This window comes from Dasypus novemcinctus, chromosome 2 (genome assembly GCF_030445035.2).
Source record: "Dasypus novemcinctus isolate mDasNov1 chromosome 2, mDasNov1.1.hap2, whole genome shotgun sequence".
In the NCBI taxonomy this organism is placed as follows: domain Eukaryota; kingdom Metazoa; phylum Chordata; class Mammalia; order Cingulata; family Dasypodidae; genus Dasypus; species Dasypus novemcinctus.
In genome coordinates this window covers 133,657,395-133,683,142 of record NC_080674.1, presented here as the reverse complement: position 1 = coordinate 133,683,142, position 25,748 = coordinate 133,657,395, and the positions used below count along the sequence as shown (strand labels likewise).

The following is a 25,748-nucleotide window of genomic DNA, read 5'->3' as shown; positions in this document are numbered from 1 at the left end:
GTAGTTTTTAGTTGACCTTTGAGGAAATTTGAAGTGGAAGTGACAATAATTGTGGATTTTTAGGATGTTCTTGAAAAATCACTCTTTTTGCCTAGTTTAGCTGGCAACCATTCTAAGACTGATAAAATTCCTAGGCAGTTCATTCAGAATTTCACTCTAGCTCAAGCTGTCAAAGTCACAATGACTTGTCTTATGAGCACCTTTTGGCTGCAGATCAAATACATTATTACAGACACACTGGATGTTCCTCAATAGCATTCCTAACCTCAGAGATGATAGCCACATGCAATGGGCAACATCAAATACCAAAAAATATCAAAAAACAAAATAGATAATCATTGCTAATTGTATTGAAATCAGGGACACTATCCTAACTGACCAAAGGACATAGGACATTTGGAAAAATGACCATAGACCATATTGCCAGTGCCTGGGAGTTTTAACCAAATTTGAAAACTATACTTATTGCCTTTGGAATTCTTTAGCATGCTGTTATTTCCATCACCAGGGAAGACCAGACTACCAGATGAGTCTCCTGGCTCAGTGTTAGGTAAGCACCTGAGCAGAGTGGGCAGCCTATCTATCTAAAGTAGTGCTACTCAAATGTGGTCTTAGGGCCAGCAGCAGCAACTATATTAGAAATTCCTGGTTCCTGCCCTAACTTGCTATGGCAGAATCTCTGCGGATGGTGCCCAGGAATCTGAGTTTTCACTTGCTCTGAGTGATTTTGATGTGCCCTCAAGTTTGAGAAGGACTGGTTTCAGGGCGTTGGTAAAACTGCCAACCAACAATCTATAGTTTGTAATATTATTAGTCAGGGTTCTCCAGAGAAAATAACTGACAGAGAAAATCACACGACTGTGGGGATTGGTAAGTCTAAATTCCACAGAGCAAGCTGGAAACTTGGAAAAAGGTAATCCTAAAATCTGGCTCATCTGGACTCTGTCAGGCAGGTCACAAGCTAGAAACTCCAGTGAAGGTGCAGTTGTATTCCCCAGGAGAATCTGGTGGGTTGAAGAAAAGGCAGACATTTTTTCCAACTCCCGAAATCCTCAGTTCTCGTTTTAAGACCTCTACCTGATTGAATGAGGAACCAGCCCTCATTGCTGAGGACAATCTTCTTTGTTGAGTGTGGATGAAATCTACCATAGATGCCATCACCTGAGTAATGACACAAATCAATCTATTAAATATCCTCACAGTAACAATCAGGCCAGTGCCTTCTTGACCAACATCTGGATACCACAACCTAGCCAAATTGGCATGCGAAATTAAACATCACAGAAGCTGTGCCTGGACACCTTTCTTTCTGCAGATGAAAGAGTAGCCACCCATACCATTCTTTCTTGTTTGGAAGTTAGGTGCCAACTGCTGACTTATTCTCTTTATTTTTATTTTTTACTATCTTTTTTTAACTATTCTTTTTTTCTACAACTTTTACCAGTACCTGGACCGGTACTATGAGGCACCATACATTGATATTGTTTTAAAATAACAGCCCATGTTTTTAAACTTAGAACTGAAGGAAGCTCCTCCTAAACATTTTAGATTATTTTAGTGTTTTGGTACTAAGAATTGACCATACATTTAAAGATTTATTTTATTTACTTCTCCCCCCCCGAGTTGTCTGCTCTCTGTGATGATTTGCTGTGTGTTCTTCTGTGACCGCTTCTGTCCTTATCAGCGGCACTGGGAATCTGTGTTTCTTTTTGTTGCATCATCTTGCTGTGTCAGGTCTCCATGTGTGTGGTGCCATTCTCGGGCAGGCTGCACTTTCTTTTGCTCTCCTTACAGGGTGCACTCCTTGCACATGGGGCTACCCTATGCAGGGGACATCCCTGCGGGGCAGGGCACTCCTTGTGCGCATCAGCATTGCACATGGCCCAGGGTTTGAACCGCGGACCTCCCATGTGGTAGGTGGATGCCCTGTCCATTGGACCAAGTCCATTTCCCTTGACCATACGTTTAAGTAGTAACATGTCCTCTAGGATCAACTTTCTTAATGTCTCAGCCATCTGCCAATTCTGAGAAAAACAGGAAGTAGAAAAAAAAGTCTCTGATCATCTAACATTATATATCACACACAAAAAAATGTGGACAAAAACTCCTATTCTTTTTTAAGTATTAGACACTGTCAAAATACACTTAAACTTATTTTCCAAAACTAGTTGTATCTTAGAGTCACCTGAGAAACTTTTCGAAAATTCAGATGTCCAAGACGTAACTCTAAGTGCTAAAACTATAAAACTTAGAAGAAAACATGGGTCTAAATCTTCCTGACTTTGGTTAGGCAACAGTTTCTTAGATATGACACCTAAAACACAAGCAGCAAAAGAAAAAAATAGGTAAATTGTACTTTATCAAACTATAAGTGCTTCAAAGGACACTATCAAACTAGAAAATACAATGAAATAGCACTTGACACACTCCAAGATTGCTATAATCAAAAAGACAAATAATAAGAAACATTGGTGAGGATGCAGAGAAATTGTAAGCCTTATACAGTGCCGGTGGGAATGTAAAAATGGGGTAGTCACTTTGAACATAGTTTGGCTACAGCATGGATAAATCTTGAAAACATGCTAAGTGAAAGAAGCCAGATACAAAAGGCCACAGATTGAATATGATTCCCTTTATATGAAGTATCCATAATAGGTAAAGACAGGGACAGAAAAGATTGGTGATTGCCAGGACCTGTGGAGGAAGGTATAAGGCTTCTTTTGAGGTAATGATAATTTTCTGGAATTAGATAGTGGTGATGACATCACAACTTTGTGGATATATTAAAAACCACTGAATTCTGCACTTCACAGTGGTGAATTTTATCTCAAATAGAAAATAAGACAGCCAGCAGGTTGGATTTGGCCTATGGGGTCATAGTTTGCAAACCCCAGCTCTAGAGCAAAAAAGGAGGGGGGGGGGGGCAAATAGATGAAGAAGATTGACAAACGGTTGAAGCTGGATAATAAGTGGTTCATTACGCTGTTGTCTCTACTTTTGTAAATGTTCAAACATGCACAAACAAATCCCAAAACAAAAATTCAGATACTCAGCTCCTGTCTTAGATGTCTACTAAATTAGAATCACTGAGGATGGGGCCTAGCATTTGTATTTGGACAAGTTTCCAGGTTGTTCTTTGGAAATCATTCAATTGCTGGTTTGAAAACTAATAGTTGGGGACTACTCTGCTCTCTTTATGAATAGTTCTGTTAGCCTGATTATCTCAGCAGAGCAGGTTGAGGAGAGGAAAGAAGCAGCTGCTCTAGGGAGACATCAGGCAATGGCCAGAAAGACTTCTGACAGCCCAGCGAGAATGCAAATGCATACCCTTAAAAAACTCAGTATTTAGAGGCCACTTAGAGTAGAAACAAACAGCCCTGTGTACCATAACAAACTTTGAAATCATTACTGTATTACAGAAAAGCATACTTTTTTTATATTCTTAATGATAAAGACCTGAAGATACTCGAGTATTGAATTGTGTTCGGTAAATGTTATTTAAGGCATGTGGAGGTATACTCATTTTAGAAAACAGCATTTTAAGAATGCTCCAAGTGGTAAATCTTTATCAAGAGAGTCAGACCAGACAGGTAAGATGGTTAAAAACCCTTAATAACTATTTTAAACTGTTCTAATTTTTCCACTTGGGTTTTATAAATAAAAATCCACCTTGCCACTGAGGAAATTAACTGTATATAAACTTTCTAAAATAAGTGCTGGATACAGAAAACATTTTGGTGAAGAAAACTGATTTGGAATAAATTTTTTTTTTTTAATGAGGACTCTCCTCTATGCCTATAGTCTTTTTAAAAAATCAATATTATTGAGGTAATAATTTACATATAAAAAATATTTTAAGCGTTTCAGTCAAATGCTTTTGACCAATGTATTCACCCATGTAATCACCAACCCAAGAAATATATAGAACATTTCCAACTCTCAGAGTTCTGTGATCCTTTGCAGTCAATTCCCTCACCCCAAAACCCACCTAGACCTAGGCAAGCACTGATCTCATTTCTGTCATGATAGATTACTTTTGCCTCTAGAATTTCATAGAAATAGAACCTAACTATGCATATTCTCGCATCTAGCTTCTTTCAGCATGATATCTATGAAATTCCTCTATGTTGTTGCATGTTATCAGTAGTTAATTCCATTTTATTGCTGAGTAGTATTTCATAATATAAATATACCACCAATTAATACCTATTCATCCGTTGCTTGTTGTTTTGGGCTATAATGAGTAAAAATGCTACAAATCTGTTTTTGGACCCATGTTTTCGTTTCTCTTGGCATTTCTCTAGCAGTGATAAGTATAGGTTTAAATTAATAAGAAATTGCCAAACTTTTTCCCTAAGTAGTTGCACAATTTTATATTCCCCTGATGGTGTACAAGAGTACCAGTTAAAGCACATAACCTTAATTTGTGAATTAGTAGAGAGAATACTCTCTCTCTTAATGGTTTTCATCTCTAATTGGCTCACTGTTTTGTTTACTGCTCTAGGAGCTTCACTCTCTATCTAGGTAAACTTTCCCCCATATGCTTTTTGTTGTTGTTATTGTTTTTAAGATTTATTTATTTCTGTCCCCTTCCCCCACATTGTCTTCTCTCTGTGTCCATTTGCTGTGTGTTCTTCTGCATCTGCTTACATTATACGGTGGCACTGGGAAACAGCATCTCTTTTTTGTTGTATCGTCTTGCTGCGTCAGCTCTCCATCAGTGCGGTGCCACTCCTGGGTGGGCTGTGCTTTTTTCACGTGGGGCGGCTCTCCTTGCAGGGCACACTCCTTGCACGTGGGGCTCCCCTACACCAGGGGACACCCCTGCGTGGCATGGCACTCATTGCGCACATAAGCACTGCATGTGGGCCAGCTCACCTCATGGGTCAGGAGGCCCTGGGGAGCGAACCCTGGCTTCTCCATATTGTAGGTGGATGCTCTATCAGTTGAGCCATGTCTGCTTCCCCACCATGTGCTTTTAAATGTTTCTTAGACCTCAACCAGCATTTAATATTTATGTATTCTTAATATCTCAATTAGAGGTTCAAGCACAAAATGTTTTTCTTTCAGCACTAATAGGTAAAAACTATTCCTAAAACAGCATTTATTTATGCTCCTTTCTAATAACTTGGCAGTGAATATGATTGAATCCTTGACCCTTCAACATGTTGGTAATTTCTGTGGTTCAACTTCTTGAATGTCGATTTTCTGTGGATGTCAGTCTCTGTTCATGAAGAGCAGGCATGCAATTTAGTATAAAGAGCTCTAACTTAAGAGGAGGTCATTAGAATCTTCACTCCTTTCCGTGGGCCCATTCTTTAGCCTATAGAGCCTTGGTTTCCTCATCTGTAAATTGAGTGGGGGAGGAAGGGTCCTAATTATACATATCTCACATGGTTTTCAGAAAGAGAGTGTATGTAAAGCCTTTGGTCCATATTTATTGCTCAAAAAATGGAAGCTTTTAAAAAAGCGTGCACTAATGTGATTGAAGAAAGAACTCATCAGAAGAAACGGATATGTTCCAAAATGTAAATTCCCTCTCCTTACTGCCTTTTTCCCCTTGGACTCCCATTCCACTGCCTCCAATAAGTTTCATCTACCTCAGAGTGATGCCCTCCCAGCCCTCCACTTCTGCTGGGACTGGCTGGTATGAGAGGGGAAGGGACTCCTTCTCTAGCCAAGTTCCTGCCTAGCTCTGCTGCTCAAAAGCCTGGTCCCAAAACTGGCTCGATGAATTGCCTTCTGCTTCAGCTTTACAGCCAATCTCACACCGAAACATCCTGCTTCCTCCCAGAACTCTGCGTTGGCTGTCCAGTGCTCAGGAGAACTATGGGCTGAGGGATTAATTAGCGTCTGCATATGTACCGCAGCCTAGGCAGTGGAATCTCTTCTGTCTCTTGGCAAACAACAGTAAGAGGACAATAGGAACAAAACTCACTGGACTCACTTCTTTTTTTTTCCCCCTTCCCCTACCCCTCCCTCTTCCCCTCCGCACTGTTTTGCTGTCTGTGTCCATTTGCTGTGTGATCTTCTGTATCTGTTTCTCTTTTTTTCTTCTCTTCTCGTCTTTCTCCTCTTGGATTCACCAGGATTCTATCCTGGGGACCTCTGATGTGAAGAGCAGTTCCCTGTCAATTGTGCCACCTCAGTTCCCTGGTCTCTACTGTCCTTCAACTTGACTCTCCCCTTCGTCTCTCTTTTTTTGCATCATCATCTTACTGCATGATTCATTTGTGCGGGCACTGGCTTACCACACGGGCACTCGGCTCAGCAAGTGGGCACTGGCCCTGTCAATTGCACCACCTCAGTTCCCTGGTCTCTACTGTCCTTCAACTTGTCTCTCCCCTTCGTCTCTCTTTTTTTGCGTCATCATCTTACTGCATGATTCATTTGTGCGGGCACTGGCTTACCACACGGGCACTCGGCTCAGCAAGTGGGCACTGGCCCTGTCAATTGCACCACCTCAGTTCCCTGGTCTCTACTGTCCTTCAACTTGACTCTACCCTTTGTCTCTCTTTTTTTGCGTCATCATCTTACTGCATGATTCATTTGTGCGGGCACTGGCTTACCACACGGGCACTCGGCTCAGCAAGTGGGCACTGGCTCACTAAGTGGGCACTCGCGTGGGCACTCAGCTCACCACATGGACACTCAGCTTGCCGCGCGGGCACTTGGCTCACCGCATGGGCACTGGACTCATCGTGTGGGCACCCGGCTCACCACGCGGGTACTGGCTCACCACACAGGCGCACTTTCTCTTCTTTTTCACCAGGAGGCCCCAGAAATCGAACCCAGGTCCTGCCATATGGTAGGCAGAAGCCCGGTCACTTGAGCCACATCTACTTCCCAGACTCACTTCTTAATATTCTAGAAAATTATGTTTAAGTTTAATTTTCCAAAGACATGGACAAAAAGGAGAGGAGACTCCCCAGCCTTAGGTTTTCTGTTTGTAGTTGTTGTGCATCTGTCTCTCTTTGTACCTGCACTTAGAGCCTTTATGGAGTAGCCAATATTTTATCTTTCCAGCTACTGAAGACGGAGAATTCATAGTCTGTAAGGAGCTGAATAAATCAGACCAATTAATAAGTTTATTAAGAAATGTAAGGTGCTTCTGTATATCTCACAAATAGAGCAACTGAGGAGGGAACTCAAACCATGCCTTATGACATCAGACTGCTTACTTAAATACCATACTGAGGCACAATCTTGTTATTCTAACTTTTATGTGTGTTATGCTCTTTGACCTATGGAGTCAGTTCCATTTTCAGGCCAAGGACAAGATGGGGCAGTGCAGAGGGGAAGTGGGAAGGAAGGCAGAGGCTATGGTCTGGCAGGATTGGGGGGTAGTCATACTAACCTTAGCTCAAGGTTTTTCTGACTGTGTCAGATACTATACAAGGATAAGCTACTAGCTCAAACAAGCAGCTGGCTTGCTCAGTCCCTTAACCAGACTATGTGAAGGTATGAAATGGTCAAAAGTTTTCATTAATATTGAAAAGAGGGAACAATGTAGGAGTGCTTATGACAGTTGAAACCTCTGATGCTGCCCCTTAAGTCAATTCTTTGTTACATGGATAAGTCATAAAGGAGGACAGAACATTTTGGTGAATTATTTTGATGGACTTGAAGAGTTTAAAATCAATACACTTGACATTTTGACATTCTAGTCTGTTTTTCTTTGGTTTCCTTATAGAAGAGCATATCTGAATTGAGGAAGAATGAAAATTCTCTGGTTGCTCTTTTTCAATTGCTTAAAGGACTCACCAGATTTTTTTTCTTGAAAGATATAGCAATTTTAAAACTAAACTGACTCATTTTTATCACCTTCTGTTTCTAAAAATATTTAGTATCTTATCAAACTAATCTTGTCACAGTTCAAATTAATAAGTAAATCTCTGTAGCAAAATTCTCTACTATTTACTCAAGCAGAAGAAGTAAGGATTTGGTTTGTTTTCTTTTTATATGTAAGATTTACTTTTTTGGTTAATTAGCAGTAACACTTTCTATGGGTTTTTCATATTGATAACTTTGACAAGTTACCTAAGATTGCTCATTTCTTCTATTTTGGTTTATTTGGGTATTATAATTAATATTGTGTGAGTTTATCCTACAAAATGGCATCTATGATGTATAATTACTTTAGTTTATCTTTCAAAGGAGAATTACATTACTTTAGGGTCCCTTCTGTCTGTTGAAAAAAAAATATTGACAAAATTCAAGTGTTTCTTCTCTAATAACTTAATTCCTCACATTTATTTTGTAACAGTTCATAAAAATAGTTTGCCTTCAAAGCAGAAAACTGTAAGACATTCATTCTTTGCTCACTCATTTCATAAGCAAAATAAAGAGGATTAGGAGGTAATAGAAAAGAGTTATTGAGTGCCTACTACGTGCCAGGCTCTGGAGTAAATATTACATACATTATATCTGGCTCACAACATGCTGTAAACAATGTTAGGTACTATCACTATCTTAATTTTATATATAAGGAAACTGAAGCTTAGAGTACATCAACCTGCTCCAATCATGTGGGCAGAAAATTCTTTGTTATTAGAAAATAATAAAAATTTTTGTTATTAAAAAATCGTTGTTATCCTCCTGGGTGCAGGACAGGAGAATGTCCTGGGCCCTAGTGCCAGAGTCTGGGTAACTTTGGGTAGGTCGCCTCCCCTCACCTGGCCTCACCTGTCAAAGCGGGTCAGACCAGCCCTACCTCCCAGCCAGCGAGGCCTCGGGTGCAGAGTGACATGATTCCCATCTGGGACAGCACTCTGATTTCCTAAAAGAGAAAAAAAATCACTGTGGGAATTAACAGTCAAGTTTTCTAGTGCATTGTAACTGTGATAATTATTACCTTTTTGTTCTTGTACTTAAACAGATATCCTCTGGTATATGGCAAAATGGCTGCTATAGCATAGTTTCCACCCAAAGAGTTATGGTCCCTTGCTTAACATCAAACACCATGGGCAGACAGAGTTCAGCAATTGTCTTTTTCTTCTTCCTAAGTGTACTGGTTAAGAGTATGGGCTCTGGAAACTGAGTTCAAACCCTATTTCTGCCACTTATACAAATTGTGTGACTTTGAATAGCTTTAGTTCACCTTATAGTAACTCAATCACCTCATCTGTAAAACTGGGGTTATATATTCTACTTACCTGTAGAAGAAAAAAAGTTAAAAAAATAAAATAAGAAAATGAACCTGGTTAAAAGTTCATGCTTAGTTTTATTATTGCTGCTATTATTGAAAGCATAACATATATATACACACACATATAAGTATATGATTATTGGTATATAACCTTGGACTGGAAGGGAGCTACCATAGAACATCTAATACCCTCATTTTCCAGATGAAGAAATTAAGTCAGGGGAGTGAAGTGACTGACCACAGGAACACAGCCAGTTAATTGAATTTCAGAATCAGTCAGCAAATATATTGTGTGCCTCCTGTGAACACAAGTTTGGTGAAGGTTGGCAGTTTGTCCAAAACTTCCTCCCTGAGTTCTCACATTGCAAAAAAATACTACATTAATGGCATATGACTCATCCTTTACACATTACTGCCTCCCTGACTCTGTAGAACAAAAAAATATCTTGCTCCTTTATGTTAGGTTTTGCAGACCTACTTGTTTACATTCTGAATGGGTAACCCTGCTAGCTGTAGTGTTGTCACTATCAAGCCTGTCAGCATAATTGTGTAGTGGATCACTGGAGTTGGGAAACAACAATGAATATCTTCCTTGTGTTTTTATTTGGCAGTGACTTTAATGGCATGATGATAGGATATAAACAAGATCCACCCAGAGTGAGCCCAAATGACTAAATGATTGCCTGGGGACCTAGGTTACCCAGTACATATTGTACTTTGAAATGAAAATATCCAGCACTAGACAACTTTATTATGACTATAAATTTGGCTTCCTACCATTACCACTTCAAGCCAAATTATATATGTTTGATGGGGCATAATTACTTATTAAAGCCAGAGAATACCAAGGACAGAACACATCGTGATGGAATTATAATTTGAATTTTAATCAAGTTTCAATCATTCTCAGATACTGGCTAATGAAATAAATTCAATACTGTAGTTATACAAATGAATAGAGGACAGCATAGGACAAAAAAGGAGCAAATTGTATTGCTTACCAGAAATATTTCTTTATAATAGTAAGTTTAACTGTTGACAATTTTCTGACCTTTTCATGAACCCTTTTTCATCAGCCTTATGGTGGCCACTTCTAAAAGACAGATGTCTGACTCTGAGTTTTGGCATCTCTGATAAGGGATTTAACACACTGAATTAGCTCTCTAATAATTCTCTAAAATTTTATTTTGATAATCTCTGTGCAAAGCCTGCATGTAGACCAATGTTCCTTCTTTCTGACAAAGAGAATGTGTTGAAACCTTTCCAATAATTTAGCATTAGTTGCTGGGGAGAGGGAATTTAGTGTGAAGTACTTTGGTTTTGCTCAGTCCTGCTTGCTCTCTACCTCTCTCCCTTTCATCCAGCACAGGGATTCAGACATTTGAAATAAATGGTTATAATGAGATGTCATTGAATATATGAAGTCATAGCTGAAATAACCTCTAACACATCATCCTAATATCCATACCAATCATACCATCAGCTACCTGAGAAAAATCTATATAATGGAAACATTGAGTTACCTGAATAATCAGACATTTCTCCTTACTCTTAGCCACTTTTAATTCATTCGGGTTAGTATGAGCTTCTAACAAGAGTATTTATTGTTTGTTCATTTTACTAAGCCACAATTACATATTTGAGTATATGAGCAATTAGAGTTTCATAAGACAAAGGAGTGAAGTAGAATAAGCCGGTGGAAACAAGGTAATGTCATCTTTGAATATTAAAACTTTGATATTTGCCACACTGCCAGACCTTCTTAATGTGTGAAAACAGACAAAATAACATCATTTTAAATACTTTGGAGGCCTTCTCAATATATTATTTTTCTAAAATATTTAAGTCATCAAACAGTAGCAGGAGGTCAGTATGTAGTGTTGCTTACTAGCTGGAGGCTGATAGGTAAGATCTTAGATTTATTTTTCAAAACATTTTCACAAGAGAAAATATTAAACATTAATAAAATTTTTAAAAGAAAAGTTTGAGAGATTACATAAAAAAAGAAGAAATAAGATTTATTACCTGCCTCAGTAAGGATATTGAATATCATTTCAATTTGCAAATATTGATATAACTGTCATATTATTTTCACATTGCAACAATTTTGAGTTTTCTTCATTTGAAACATTGTCCCAAGGGAGTTGTGACTATTAAGCTAATCTTTATTCATGATTTACACAGCCTGAACTCAAATCTCTAGAACAAAATTAATAAATACTGTGTCAATGGAGAGGATGGCAGAGACCGTAGAAAATTTGAACAGTTTCTCCGTGAATGACACTGCTTATGCCAAATTTCTGTTTATGGAAATTTTCTTTTTACAACATAAAAACTCTTAGGACCTCCCAAAAGCTGTAGAAATTTACTTTCTTACCTGATTTACCCCAAGTTGGACTGAAGCCAGGCTGGACAAAACAGATCTATGGGCAACATGAACTTTAAAAGATAATTTGCAAGACATCATCAACATGGCAACATAAAACATCTTCCTGGAAAAGTTTCCCCTTAGAATCAACTAATAAAAGGATAATTCCCACTTGCTTGGAATTCAGGAGGATGATAGAGAGTGGAGAAGGATTCCACAAACTCTGAATCAAAGAAAAAGCAAAATAATCCCCAAAATCAGGTGGGGAATTTCCATCCTGGACCCACCAATCTGGACTCTTCCCCCTTACTTGGTTCTCCCTCAGCTTGGGGGTCACACAGAGGCAGTACAGACCGGGTCACTCCTGCCACAGATGTAGACCACAGCAGTGAGTTAGAACTGCACATGTATCCCAGCACAGGGTCCCAAGTCAGCAGAGACCCAAAATGGAACAGAAGCCACTGAGGAGTGCCTCATACAAAAGGACCTCCAGGGGGAGAAAGAGAGAGACCACAACCGAAATCTTGGCAAAGTGTGAGCATATTCAATCAAGCCTCTTTTAGTGGGAACATCTAAATACAAAATGGACATTTCTTGATTTACCCACTTTTTAGATTGACACCGTCTGGGTCCCTGGGGTGGGATACCCTAATGGGGAAGAAAATAGGCAATAAATCCTCACAGAAAAAAGGGGAGAGGGAGACTGAACTGCTGTAAGACAGGAAGGGCCCCAAAACTGAAAACAGGAAGGAATAGGGATCACTGAATGAGGGAGAGAATTTAAACAAATCATAGGAGCTGGGAAGAAAATTTGACACATAAACAGAACAGATCAGAATTTGTGGAGGGGAAGCAGATGTGGCTCAATGATTGAGCTTCTGCCTACCCCATGGGAGGTCCTGGTTCAGTTCCCAGTGCCTCCTGGAGAAGACTAGCAAGACAGCAAGCTGGCACAATGGGCAGTTGCAGCAAGCTGATGCAACAAGATGGCACAACAAGAAGACACAAAGAGGAAAGACAAAGAGAGACACAACAAAGCAGAGAGCCAAGGTGGCTCAAGCAGTTGAGCGCCTCTCTCCCACATAAGAGGTCCCAAATTCAGTTCCCGGTGCCTCCTAAAGAGAAGATGAGCACACAGCAAATGGACACAGAGAGCAGACAGTGGGCACAAACAATGAGGAGGAATACATTAATAAAATAAATCTTAAAAAAAAAAAATTCCTGTAGAAGGAACAGAGGAAAGGAAGCTTTCTCCTAGAGGTGAAACAATTGCACAAAAAGTGCAATCTTAAAAATTGTACCACATATGCAGGGCAAGAATCATATGAAAAGCTGAGAAAATCTGAACAGTTAAAGAGGAGCTACTTTAAAGATCCAGAATAAGTTGGCCTAAGTATCAAAGAAGAACCTTAACACAAAGCCAATCAACATGAATCCTAGACAAGAGAGAGATAATGACCTTCAGAGTTAACACATCAAAATAATTAGATGCCCAGACATCAGCAAAGGGAAAAAAAGAAAAGCCACACTAAGAAATAGGAAGAGATGGGTTAGGCAAGGGAAACAATTGAAACTTAAGAGGAGACAAAGAATTTGGAACAACTGATCAAAGAATTTCAAACACATCTCCAGAATCAATTCAAGAGATGAAGGAAAATATGGATATAGAGCTAAAGGATAATAAGCAGACATTGTTTGAGCATAAAGAAGACTTTGAAAGTTTAAAAAGAGATCTAACAGGGGAGTGGATGTGGCTCCCACATGGGAGTTCTTGGGTTCAGTTCCAAGTGCCTCCTAAAGAATACAAGTAACCAGCAGACATTGAGCAGACACCAAGAAAAAAACAATGAACGGACAATGAGGAGACAACAAGCAAAAACAAAGAGCAGACAACGAGCAAAGGCAATGTGCAAAATAATAAGCAGACAATGAGCAAAAAACAAGCAGGGAGCAGATGTGGCTCAAGCAGTTGAGTATCTGCCTCCCACATTGGAGGTCCTAGGTTCAGTTCCTGGTTCCTCCTAAAGAAAAATCAAGCAGACAATGAGTGCAAACAATGAGCAAAAACAGTGAGCAAAAAACAAGCAAACAGATGAGGGAGCTATCTCAGGTGGGGGGGGAGCAAGAAACATAACAGAAATTATGGAGATGAAAGGCATAATATTGGGGATTAAAAGTATCCTACAGGTGTTCAATAGTAGGTTTGAACAGGCAGAAGAAAGAATCAGTGAACTAGAAGACAAGACTATAGAAGTCATATAGTCAGAAGAACAAATGGAGAAAAGACAAGAAAAAAAATTGAGCACTGCCTCAGGGTTTTGAGTGACAGCATGAAGTATCCAAACATATGCAACATGGGTGTCGCAGGAGGTGAAGGGAGGGGAAAAAGGGCAGAAAGAATATTTGAGGAAATGATGTCCAAAAATTTCCCAACTCTTCTAAAAGAGATAAGTATAAACATCCATATATACTCCAGACCACATGTTGGGTCACAAGAAAAGTCTCAATAAATTTTAAATTTGGAAATTATACAAGGCAACTTCTCTGACCATAATGGAATGAAGCTGGAAATCAATGACAGGCAGATAACTGGAAAATCCACAAATATATGCAAGTGAAATAACACCTCTTAATTGATCAGTGGATGAAATAAAAAATTACAAGAGAAATCAGTAAATATCTTGAGACAAATGAAAATGAGAACACAACATATCAAAACTTAAGAGATGCAGGTGAGTAGTTATAGCTCAGTGATTGAGTGCCTGCTTCATATGTACAATGTTGCAGATTCAATCCCTGATACCCCCCCCAAAAAAAGAAACAAACAAACAAGAAACTTATGAGATGCAGTGAAGACAGTGCTGAGAGGGAAATTTCTAGCCATAAATGCTTACCTTAAAAAAAGAAGAGGTAAAATCAAAGACTTAACTGCACACCTAGAAGATGTGCAGAAGAAAGAAAGAAAAAGAACAGCAAACTAAACCTAAAGCAAGCAGACTGAAAGAAATAAAAATTACAGCAGAAATAAATGAAATAGAAATTTTAAAACAACAATAGAAAGCATTAACAAAACCAAAAATTGGTTCTTTGAAAAGATCAATAAAGTTGACAAACCCTTACCTAGACTGACAAAGGAAACAAGACAGTAGATACAAATAAATAAAATAAAAATGAGAGGAGAGACATTACTATTGAACCCAGAATAAAAAAGATCATGAGAAGATACTATGAACAACTGTATACCAACAAATTAGAAAACCTAAATTAAATGGAAAAATTCCTAGAAACACATGAACAGCCTACATTTACTCTAGAAGAAATAGAAGCTCTAAATGGACCAATTACAAAGTAAAAAGAGTGAGTCTTTACTATCTAATGGGAGAAAATATTTGGAAACCACATATCCGATAAGAGTTTAAAATTCAAAATACATAAAGAAATCCTACTACTCTATAATAAAAAGAAAAACAGCCCAAATAAAAAATGGGCAAAACACTTGAATAGATATTTCTCCAAAAAGGATATACAGATGGCTGAAAAGCACATGAAAAGATACTCATTATCATTAGCTTTCAGGGATATGCAAATCAAAACCACAATGAAATACCATTTCACATCTAGAAAGGCTACTATTAAAAAAAATTATGAGTGTTAGCGAGGACATGGAGAAATCGGAACACTTATTCATTGTTGGAAAGAGTGAAGCCGCTGTGTAAGACAATTTGGTGGTGCCTCAGAAAGCTAAGTATAGAATTTCCATATGACCTGGCAATCCCTTTATTAGGTGTATAACCAAAAGAATTGAAAGTAGGGACTCGAACAGATATTCGCACACCAGTGCTTATAGCAGCATTATTCACAATTGCCAAAAAGATGGAAATAACCCACGTGTCCCTCAACCATTGAATGGATAAACAAAATGTGGCATATACATACAATGGAATCATATATTCAACATTAGAATGAAATAAAGTTCTGGTCCAACAGATATGAACTTTGAAGACATCCTGTTGAGTGAAATATGCCAGACACAAAGGGACAGATATAGTATGATCTTACTGATACAAAATAGTTAGAATAAGAAAACTCATAGACTTAGAATCTAGAATATATATATATTACCTGGGGCTGGGTTGAAGGTAGGGAATGGGGAGTTAATGCTTAATTTGTACAGAATTTCTATTGATGTTGATTATAAAGTTTTGGAAATGGATGATGTTGATAGTAGCACAATGCTTAGGAGTATAATTGTCAGCATTGAATTAAGCATGTAAATGTGGTTAAAGGGGGGAATTTTAGATTGTGTAAATGTTACTAGAATAAAAATATAGAGATAAAACATAGGATTGTGCAACAAAGTGAACCCTATTGTTAATGATGGACTATAGTTACTAGTACAATTATAAAAATGTTCTTTCATGAATTAAAACAAATTTTCCACACTAAGGCAAAGTGTTACTAATAGGGTGATATATGGGAAAGAAATATACCATGATGTAAACTATGGACTATAGTTAATAGTAAAATTATAATAGTCATTCATCAATTGTAATAGGTACCACACTAATGTAAAGTATTAATAATAAAGGAGGTGGTATATGAGAATGCTGTACTTTTTACATGATTTTTCTGTAAACATACAACTTTTCTAATTAAAAAAATTTTAAAGGTAATTAGCAAAGAATATCACCCATAGCTTGACTTCATAGCATAACAAAATTCTAACTTAAACCCCTTCTCCTGCAAGTCATGTCCATTTGTTTTTGCTGTTTCCTCAGAGGAGTTTTTAAGAGTGTAACTGAGTGCCCTCTCTGGAACTACAGCCAATCAATAACCTAGGAGACAAAGGTGCGTCAGTAATTATTCCAGGAAGGGATGCTGGTTGGAATACTAAGCAGTGCTGGCTGGCTGTTACTGAGCTATTCTCCATGGAGGTATAGTAATCATCACAGCTTTAAGAAAATGCAAGAGCTCTTGGCTTTGATCACTTAATGTCTGACTTTTATTTTTAGAAACTGTTTTTTGGAATAGTTTTATATTTACAGAAAAATCGCACAGGTAGTACAGAGTTACAATATACTCCCCACACCTAGATTTCCTTATTATTTTTCTAACTTTAAATACGTTTTTATCACACAAAGTTTTGTAACATAATTGTATATTTTCTGCTTTGTACCCAATTATCCTTACTCTCCATGGAGAGGTTGCTTTTTAACTTATGTAGTGATGGCAAGCACTGAAATCCTGATTTTAACCGAATCAGTAAAAAGTCCTTAGTGATTTAAGTTGAAAGCAGTATACCGGTATGTGGTTCTTGTACCCAGTCTCAGAAACGTACAAAGATCTTTTTATTCAAAGATACAAAATAATACCAGTAGGCATTGACAATGACAGCAGTAAACCATTATATATTATCAACTGCAGCCAGTAATAGTGATTACTATTATAGTGATTTTCTATCATCTGCTTCAAATGACTTCTTAATTTATTGGTGAGAAACACTGCCTGTGCTTCCCAACACAGTTCATTAATAATGGTAAAGCACTAGTCTAGGAATTAGAACATGCCACCCCCTGTTCCACCACCCATTCCTCCCATTCCTCCCATTGAAGGGTCCTTCTCTTCTTTAGGAATTTCTGTGACCATAACTTCTGCTGTGGCTAACAGAGAGGCCACCCCAGCAGCATCCCATAAAGCAGTTCTTAGAACCTTAGTTGGGTCAATGATTCCTTCTTCTACCATATTCACAAAAACTCCAAGCATAGCGTCAAAACCAGCTTCTGAGGAACTTTCTCAACTATCAGTGATCCTTTAACACCTGCATTCTTAGCAATGGTCATTGTGGGAATTTTGAGTGTTCTTTTAATAATTTCTACACCAATTTTTTGATCTTCATTAGTTGGAGTTAGTGAGTCCGTGGCTGGAATTGAAATTGAAGCAGAACACAACCACCTTCCAGAGCAATGCCTTCTTCAACAGCAGCTTGTGTAGCATTGAGTACATCTGTAACTCTTTCTCTTCATTCACTTCCACATCACTTGTTCCTTCACCATAGCTGAACCGTCAGCATAGCTACTATAACTGAAAGTTTTGCTAAGCATTCATTCAGTTTTTCCTTTCACTATGCAGTAGTTGTGATAGCCGCTCTGTGATTTTTTAAATACCTTTTTCAATTTGAGTCCTGTCACCTTTTCCTTTTAGCATCATGGCATCATCTTTGGTCACAATGACCTCTCCAACTTCTCCCAGATCATGAGGCTAAACATCTTCAAGGTTTGGAGTCAACCCCTCTTCTCCAAACACTGCTCCACCAGTGGCAATAGCCATGTCTTTAAGCTGGTTCTTTTATTGCTACCAAAATCTGGAGCTTTGATGCTACAACCTGAAACAACTTTCAGCTTATTCAGAACAAGTGTTTTTAGAGCCTCTCCATCAGCATCTTTGGCAATTATGACCAAGGACTTACGGTGAACACTGGCAATTTCAAGAGCAGGTACAGTGGATTGGATGCTAGAAATTTCCTTTTCACTCAACGGATCATGGACATCCTGGAATTCACATTTTGGATCTTTTGATGTGTTAATAAAGTGTGGAGAAGTATAATCCCAGCCAAACATCATGCCTTCAATAATTTCAAATTTATCAGTGTTTTCCATCTTTACTCTGATGACACCCTTTCTTCCAACCTTTTTCATTACATCAGAAGTGATGGTGCCAATTTCTTTGTCTCTGTTTACAGAAATTTTAGCAACCTGAGCAATTTCTCGAGGGGTTGTCACAGGTTTAGACTGCTTCTTAAGTTCAGGAGTTAGAGCATCAACAGCTGACATCACACCTCTCCTGATTTCCACTGGATTAACACCTTTGCTAATCTTCTCAAAGCCTTCCCTGGCAATAGAGTATGGCAGTACAGTAACACTGGTGGTGCCATCCCCAGCCTTTTCATTTGTGTTATTGCCAACATCCTGAACAAATTTAGCACCAGTATTTTTATATTTATTCTTCAAGTCAATTGACTTTACAATGGTCACACCATTTTTTGTTACTTTGGGACCATCCCTACTCTTCAGTAATTACTTTTCTTCCCTTAGTCCCTGGCTACAGCATCAGCTAAAAGGTCTACACCTTGAAGCATTAAGTCTCAGGCATCAGCACTGAATTTTACATCTTTGCCATAAGCCCAAGTGAAATGAGGAGCCACTGCCCTGGACACTGGCCTCATCTGCCGGAAGACTACCAGTAATAGAAGCATTTCTGTGGGGTGGTGGCCAGATGTGCAGACAACAAGGCAGACCATCACCAGCAAGTAAGGGACAGAGTGCCCAGATTTCCCTATTATTAACATCTTACATTAGTATGGTACATTTGTTATAATTAAGGAACCAATATCAGTACATTATTATTAACTAAACTCCACATTTTATTCAGATTCCCTTAGTTTTACCTAAAGATCAGGAGCCCATCCTGGATACTACATTACATTTAGTTATATCTCCTTGGGCTCCTCTTGGCTGTAGCAATTTTTGAGTCTTTTCTTGGTTTTGACAGCCAACCTTGACAGTTTTGAGGAACCCTGGTCAGCTATTTTTGTAGGATGTCCCTCAATTAGTATTTGTCAGCTGTTCTTCAAATGATTAGACTGGGATAGCGGATTTTGACATAAAGTGCCGTTCTCATCACATAATAACGAGGATAAATACTATGGACATGACATTACTGTTGATGTTGACCTCAGTCAGCTAGCTGAGGTAAGTGTTTGTCAGGTTTCTGCACTGTAAAGGGAGTTCCCCTGTTTCCATGCTATAGTTTTTGGAAGGAAGTCATTAAACTTGGCCTATACCTAAGGAGAGGGGAGTTAAGGAGAGGGATTTATGGATAGAGTAGCTCCATAAAATATTTGTAATTCTTCTGCATAGGAGATTGGTCTCTTTTTTTCATTTATTTATTTATTCAATTATTTATTTATATCAGTGTGGACTCAAAAATGTTTTTTTCATATTTTAGATTATAATCCAATATTACTTTATTTTTTGCTCAAAATAAACCACTGGAAGTTCTTTCAGTTGGATCCTATTTCCCTTTGACATAACTCTGTCATTGTGAATTTAATTAGGTTTTGCTTTCATGATTATTCATTTTTAAATTAATTGCATTTTGTACATGGAAACTAGTCATGGTTTTTGTCAACTTTTCTTCTCTGTCTTCCAGGAATCAGTCAATTTCTATTCAAATGAACAAGTGGCATTTTAAAAAAATGACTTACTTTAATTATTAACTAGAAGATTATTCAGTACCCTTGATCTTTCTTTTCCTTCTATATACTATCCAACTACCACACGCCTTATGGAGTCAAAAATTAATTATTTTAAAAGTGGCAATGAACAGATTAGATCAGAAATATAACTGATAATTAGATCATGAAAAACAGAGTACAAAAGCAGTGGACTTATAGAAATAAAAAGTGAATTCTGTAAAAAGAAAAAAAAAAGCTTAACATTCAAGGTAAATCAACTAGACTCTATATAGTCATTAATATATATTCTTAATATAATCATGAGTGTCCAGGACAAACAAATAGTATAGAGCATACTGAATGGTAGGTAAACCCTGCCAGCACCTTATTAAAATCAGGAACAAGACAAAGATATGCACTTTTCATGATGATCATTCAATATTAATTTTGGAAGCCACAGCCAATCTGAGAAACAAAAGTCAGAGTTATCAAAGCAGGAGAAAGGTAGTCATTATTTTTACATTATGTTTCTATTTACCTATAAACTTAAAAGAATCAGCAAAAAGTAATGTAATAAATAAAATTCAATAAGATACCTAGATATAAAATAAACCAAAATCAATACTTTCCTATGTATAGGCAATAAGTAGTTACAAAATATAACAGAAAATATCCCATTTACAAGAATATAAAATTTTCAGAAGTAATCTATATTCTGAAAATTAAAATACTTTACTGAGGGAAGTATAGGGAAACTGTAAGAAATACCATGGTTCTTGATAGGAGATCTAAATATTTTCAAGATGTTATTCTTTTGATATTAATGTACAGGCTAAATACCTTTTAAACAGTATCTCCAACTTTAAAATGATGATTTAAAAAATCATCTGGAAGAATAAACAGAAGTTATCATTAAAATCTGGGGGAATCTAATGTTTGGTTTCTTCTTCTACCAGGTATTAAAACCATTAAAATGTACACTAATTTAAAAGACTAGAATGTAGATTCACGAATAGACAGATTAATGAAGTAGAACCTAGGAACAGATTCTATTATATATAAGAATTTACTATAGATAAACTATCTATAAATGAAGAATGTATCAATAAAGAGGATTGAAAAATCATTTGGAGAAAATTAAAGTTAACTTTTAACATTGTACCATACATCATAATACATTATAAATGAATTGAAGAGTTTATGAAACCATAAAAGTCATAGAAAATACAGAATGAATATTCATCAGCACTTGGAATGAAGATGGCCCTTCTAAGTATAGGAGTAATGGAAGAGACCACAAAGAAAATGATTGATAGGCTTAACTTCTAAAATCCATGTGTCACATAGACTGTAATCAAAAATAAAAGACAAATAACAGGACCTTTTTAAAGTTAAATATATATAACAAGGGGCTGCTATATTTAATATATAAAGTTCTTAAACATCATGTTTTTATTTTCTTATTGCTAAGGCAAATACCAATACAATGGGTTGACTTAAACAATGGGAATTTATTGGCTCACAGTTCGAAGGATAGGAGAAGCCCAAATGCAAGCATTGTCCAGGCGATGCGTTCCTTCTGAAGACAGGTGTTCTGGAGCTGGTTGCTGGTGGTCATTGGGTCTTGGCTACTCTGTCACATAGCAATGCACATGGCTCCCAATCTTGACCTCTCCCTTCTTTTCCCGGTTCTGATGACCTTCAGCTTCTTACTTCTGTCCCTGTATCTCTAGTAACAGGATTAAGATCCATCCTGATTGAGTCAGGCCACACCTTCACCAAAGTAACCTCATCAAAAGGTCCTACCTACAATGGGTCCACATCCACAGGAATGGATTAAGTTTAGTAACATGTATTTCTGAGGTACATAGGTGCAAACCACCACACATCACTATTAAAAAGGCAATAGAAAAGGAGGAAAAGACATGAATAGACAAATCAGAAAGATAAAATACTACGGTCAAGAAACATATAAGATTTTAGCCTTTATTTAAATAACCATATATTTATTTAATATTTATTCATTTAAATGTTTATGTAAAGAAACTGTAATAATAAGATACTAGTCTTAATCTGTTAATTTGAAGAGATGTTTTAAATTGATAAAAGCCAGTTTTAGTGAAGTAGGTAGTTTCACTGACTGCCAGCAGAAGTAAAAATCTGACAAAAAAAAAAACAAAAAACATTTAGGGGACTGTTAGTGGATAGAGGATTGGAAGGCAGTATTCTAGTACAGCCTTTCCAACCGTTTTGCTGTTTGAACCTGAACAGGAAGTATAAGCTCGCGGCATCTTTCATTTCTTCATCAGTAAACAAGGAGGCTTGGTTTAAAAATATAGTAAATGTAGGAAAGACAATAGAAGTTCCAAGAATGAGGTAAAGATGGACCATTTAGGGACCAGAAAAGAAGAATTTTAGAAAAGATACCTATTAAAATCTCAGATATATTCATTATAACAGGATAGATGCTCCAGAAACAATCGCCAAAATAAATGGAAACTTGGCATAAGGTAGACCGGCATTTTAAAAAGTGGGAAAAAGCAGGATTATTCAGTATATGATTTAGCTCTCCCTATGCAAAGTAAAAAGTAGATTAATGCCTCACCCTGTATAGATGGATAATTTTAGATGGATTAAGGACTTGAGTGTGAAAAATAAAACTTTAAAGTTATTAAAAGGAAATGCAAGAGAATATCTATGACTTTGGAGAAGAGATTATTTCTCAGTCAGGATACAAAAAAAAGACAATTCATAAAGGAAAAGATTACTTTAAGAAGTCACCATAAAGCCTCTATAAATAAAGTAATAAACCCTGGACTGGAAATAAATATTTGCAACACATGAAATAGAAAATATTTTGGTTTCCAGAATATATAGAGAATCCTTGCAAATCACTATGAAAGACAAATGACAGCCTATGAAAATGGATAGCAGAGGATACCTTCAGACAGTACACAGTGAAGAAGATTAAAAGGAGGAATAAATATAAGAGATGCTGAACCTCACTAACAATTAGGGGAAATATTAAAACAAAAAGGGTACCATTCCTCACCCATAAGATTGGTAAAAACAAAGAAAAGGTGGCTATCCAAATGTTGGCCAAGATGAGTGGAGAGGAGAATTTTCCCAGCTCTCTGAGTGTGCAGTCTTCTATACCACTTTGGAAAGTAATTTGGCAATACCTAGTAAAGGTGAAAATGTAGTCTGTGACCAGGCAATTTCACCCCTGGAAATATTGCTGAGAGAAGCATTTGCAACAGACGCCCTGTATAAGGGTCTTCCCCAAAGCATTCTTTGTCATGAGAAAAATCTAGTATGTTAATGGAGAAAAGATAAAACAAATTATAGTATATTCATATTTTCTTCTTTGTCGTTGTGTCTGCAGCCACCAGAAGAGTTCCTGAAATGTCATTGATACATATAAATATGAGTTGAATGAATGAATACAGTGGAACATGTACAGCCATTAAACATGAATAAAATAAACCAAATCCTTATTATTAATGTTGATAGATTTCAAAAACAGTATTGAGTGAACAAAATGATCTTGGACTATGTATGCTATTATACAATTTTAATACACCTAAGCAATACTATAGATATTGTTCAAAATGTTGTACATATTTTACTATATATGTACTAAAAAAATTAAAAACATGGACTGGAAGAATATACAAAAAAATTCATAACTGTGGTTGCCTCTGGGAAGGAAGGGTAAGATATTAGGAAGGAGAAAGAGCAAAGGAGAATGGACTAGGCAATGGGAAACAAAGGAGGCTTCTTTTTCTCCCTTGTCTTATTTCTTTTAATAAGAAAATTTATCTGAAGTACAAATGACTTTTTTTTTGTTTATTTTTGTTTTTAAAGATTTATTTTTATTTATTTCTCTCCCCTTCCCCTCCCCGCCCCCCCAGTTGACTGTTCTCTGTGTCCATTTTGCTGGGTGTTCTTCTTTGTCTGTTTCTGTTGTCAGCGGCACGGGAATCTGTGTTTCTTTTTGTTGCGTCATCTTGCTGCATCAGTTGTCTGTGTGTGCAGCACCATTCTTCGGCAGGCTGAACTTTCTTTCGCGCTGGCCGGCTCTCATTACAGGGTGCACTCCTTGCGCATGGGGCTTCCCTACGCAGGGGACACCCCTGCGTGGCAGGGCACTCCTTGCGCGCATCAGTACCATGCATGGGCCAGCTCCACACGGGTCAAGGAGGCCTGGGGTTTGAACCGCGGACCTCCCATGTGGTAGACGGACGTCCTAACCACTGGGCCAAGTTCGCGTCCCCAAATGACGTTTTTAAAATTGAGTTATAAATACATGGGTGTTTATTTCCTCTATTTATTAAACTTTTTAAATAAAAAGTAATATTTTGTATCCATAAAATAAGTAGACATAGCTATAAAATGAAAGTAAGGAGTAATAAAGAGTGGAAATTAAAAATATGATTGATGAAATTAAAAAGCCATTTGCTAGGTTTAAATTAAAGTCAAGTAAATCTCCTAGAACATATAACAAAAAGAAATGGAAGCTGAATAGACAAGAGAAAATGTAATAGTCATAGGCACCCAGTAAGAGAAGTCCAATATCCAGTTAGGAAGAGATCAAAAAAGAAAGAACAAAGACAAGGAGGAAGAACAAGTAATTAAAGAAATAATAGAACTTTTCCCAGAACTGAGGAAAGGCAAGAACCATCAGAGTCAAAGTGAAAATCCTTACGAAATCTTTTTTTTTCCCTTCATTGTGCTTTTGGCATAGAATCCAAACTCCTAACCATTGCCCATGAGACCTTAATTTATAGCCTTTTTGTGGTTCTTGAAATATAACAAGATTACTCCTTATTTAGGGCCACTGCAGTTAAAATTCCCTTTGCATAGTATACCCTCACCTCATTCAGGGTTTGGGTAATCAGACAGTCCCCCCGCCCCCCTTGCTATCTCTTGTTATCCTTTCGTTCTTTTGTTATATAGCTTTTTCTTGTTTACATCTATCTCCCCTTATAAAACATAGGCTCCATAAAGCCAGGGAATTTGGCCAAATCCCAGTATGTTGAAAGTTACTTGGTCATGCAGTAGGTGCTCTATAAATATTGCTGAATGAATGAATACATGTTTTTATATACATGTGACACACTGTATTTGAAGATTGATAATCTACTGTTAGTAATATCTAGGTAGGTGGAATATAGCAACTGGAAATGTTAAAATGCTGTTCCTTTTACAAAGTGCTTTCACATATTATCTCATACTATCATCATAGTTTAGACAGGATATGATGAATATCACAACTTTACAAAGGAGAATGGGGCTAAGTGAAATTAAATGGTTTTCCCCAGAAGCGACATCTACTGAATTGTTGGACCCAGATCTGACAGACCTCTTGATGTTATACTTCCTCCTGATGGCTGAGCTTCAGGACTATTGTGTAACTGTTCTGTGGTCAAAGCAATCCAAAAGATACATAAGCCATGGATCCTGGCTGTATAGCTTCCTAGGCAAGGAATTTTTTAAAAAGCCAGTTCTTAAATCTTTATGGAATCTTGAACACAAAAGATAAAAAGATGATAATAATATTCAGAAATTGTGAAGCGGATTTGGCTCAACTGATAGAGCAACCACCTACCACATGGGAGGTCCAGGGTTCAAACCCCAGGCCTCCTTGACCCGTGTGGAGCTGGCCCATGTTCAGTGCTGATGTGCGCAAGGAGTGCCATGCCACGCAGGGGTGTCCCCCATGTAGGGGAGCCCCATGTGCAAGGAGTGCGCCCCTCAAGGAGAGCTGCCACACGCAAAAAAAGTGCAGCCTGCCCAAGAATGGCACCACACACATGGAGAGCTGACGCAGAAAGATGATGCAACAAAAAAGAGACAGATTCCCAATACCGCTGACAAGAATGCAATTGGACACAGAAAAACACACAGTGAATGGACACACAGAGCAGACAACAGGCAAGGGGGGGAGGAGGGGGAAGGGGAGAGAAATAAATAAAAAATAAATCTTTAAAAAATAA

General features: G+C 37.6%; 1 protein-coding gene and 1 pseudogene across 1 annotated transcript in view; one reads left to right on the top strand and one right to left on the bottom strand.

Moving 5' to 3' along the window:
* Positions 1–25,748, top strand: part of MARCHF3 (membrane associated ring-CH-type finger 3) — a 154,116-nt gene that overhangs the window by 55,753 nt on the left and 72,615 nt on the right. The gene's annotated exons all lie outside the window — the stretch shown is intronic.
* LOC101416310 (60 kDa heat shock protein, mitochondrial pseudogene) lies at positions 17,073–18,768 on the bottom strand (annotated as a pseudogene).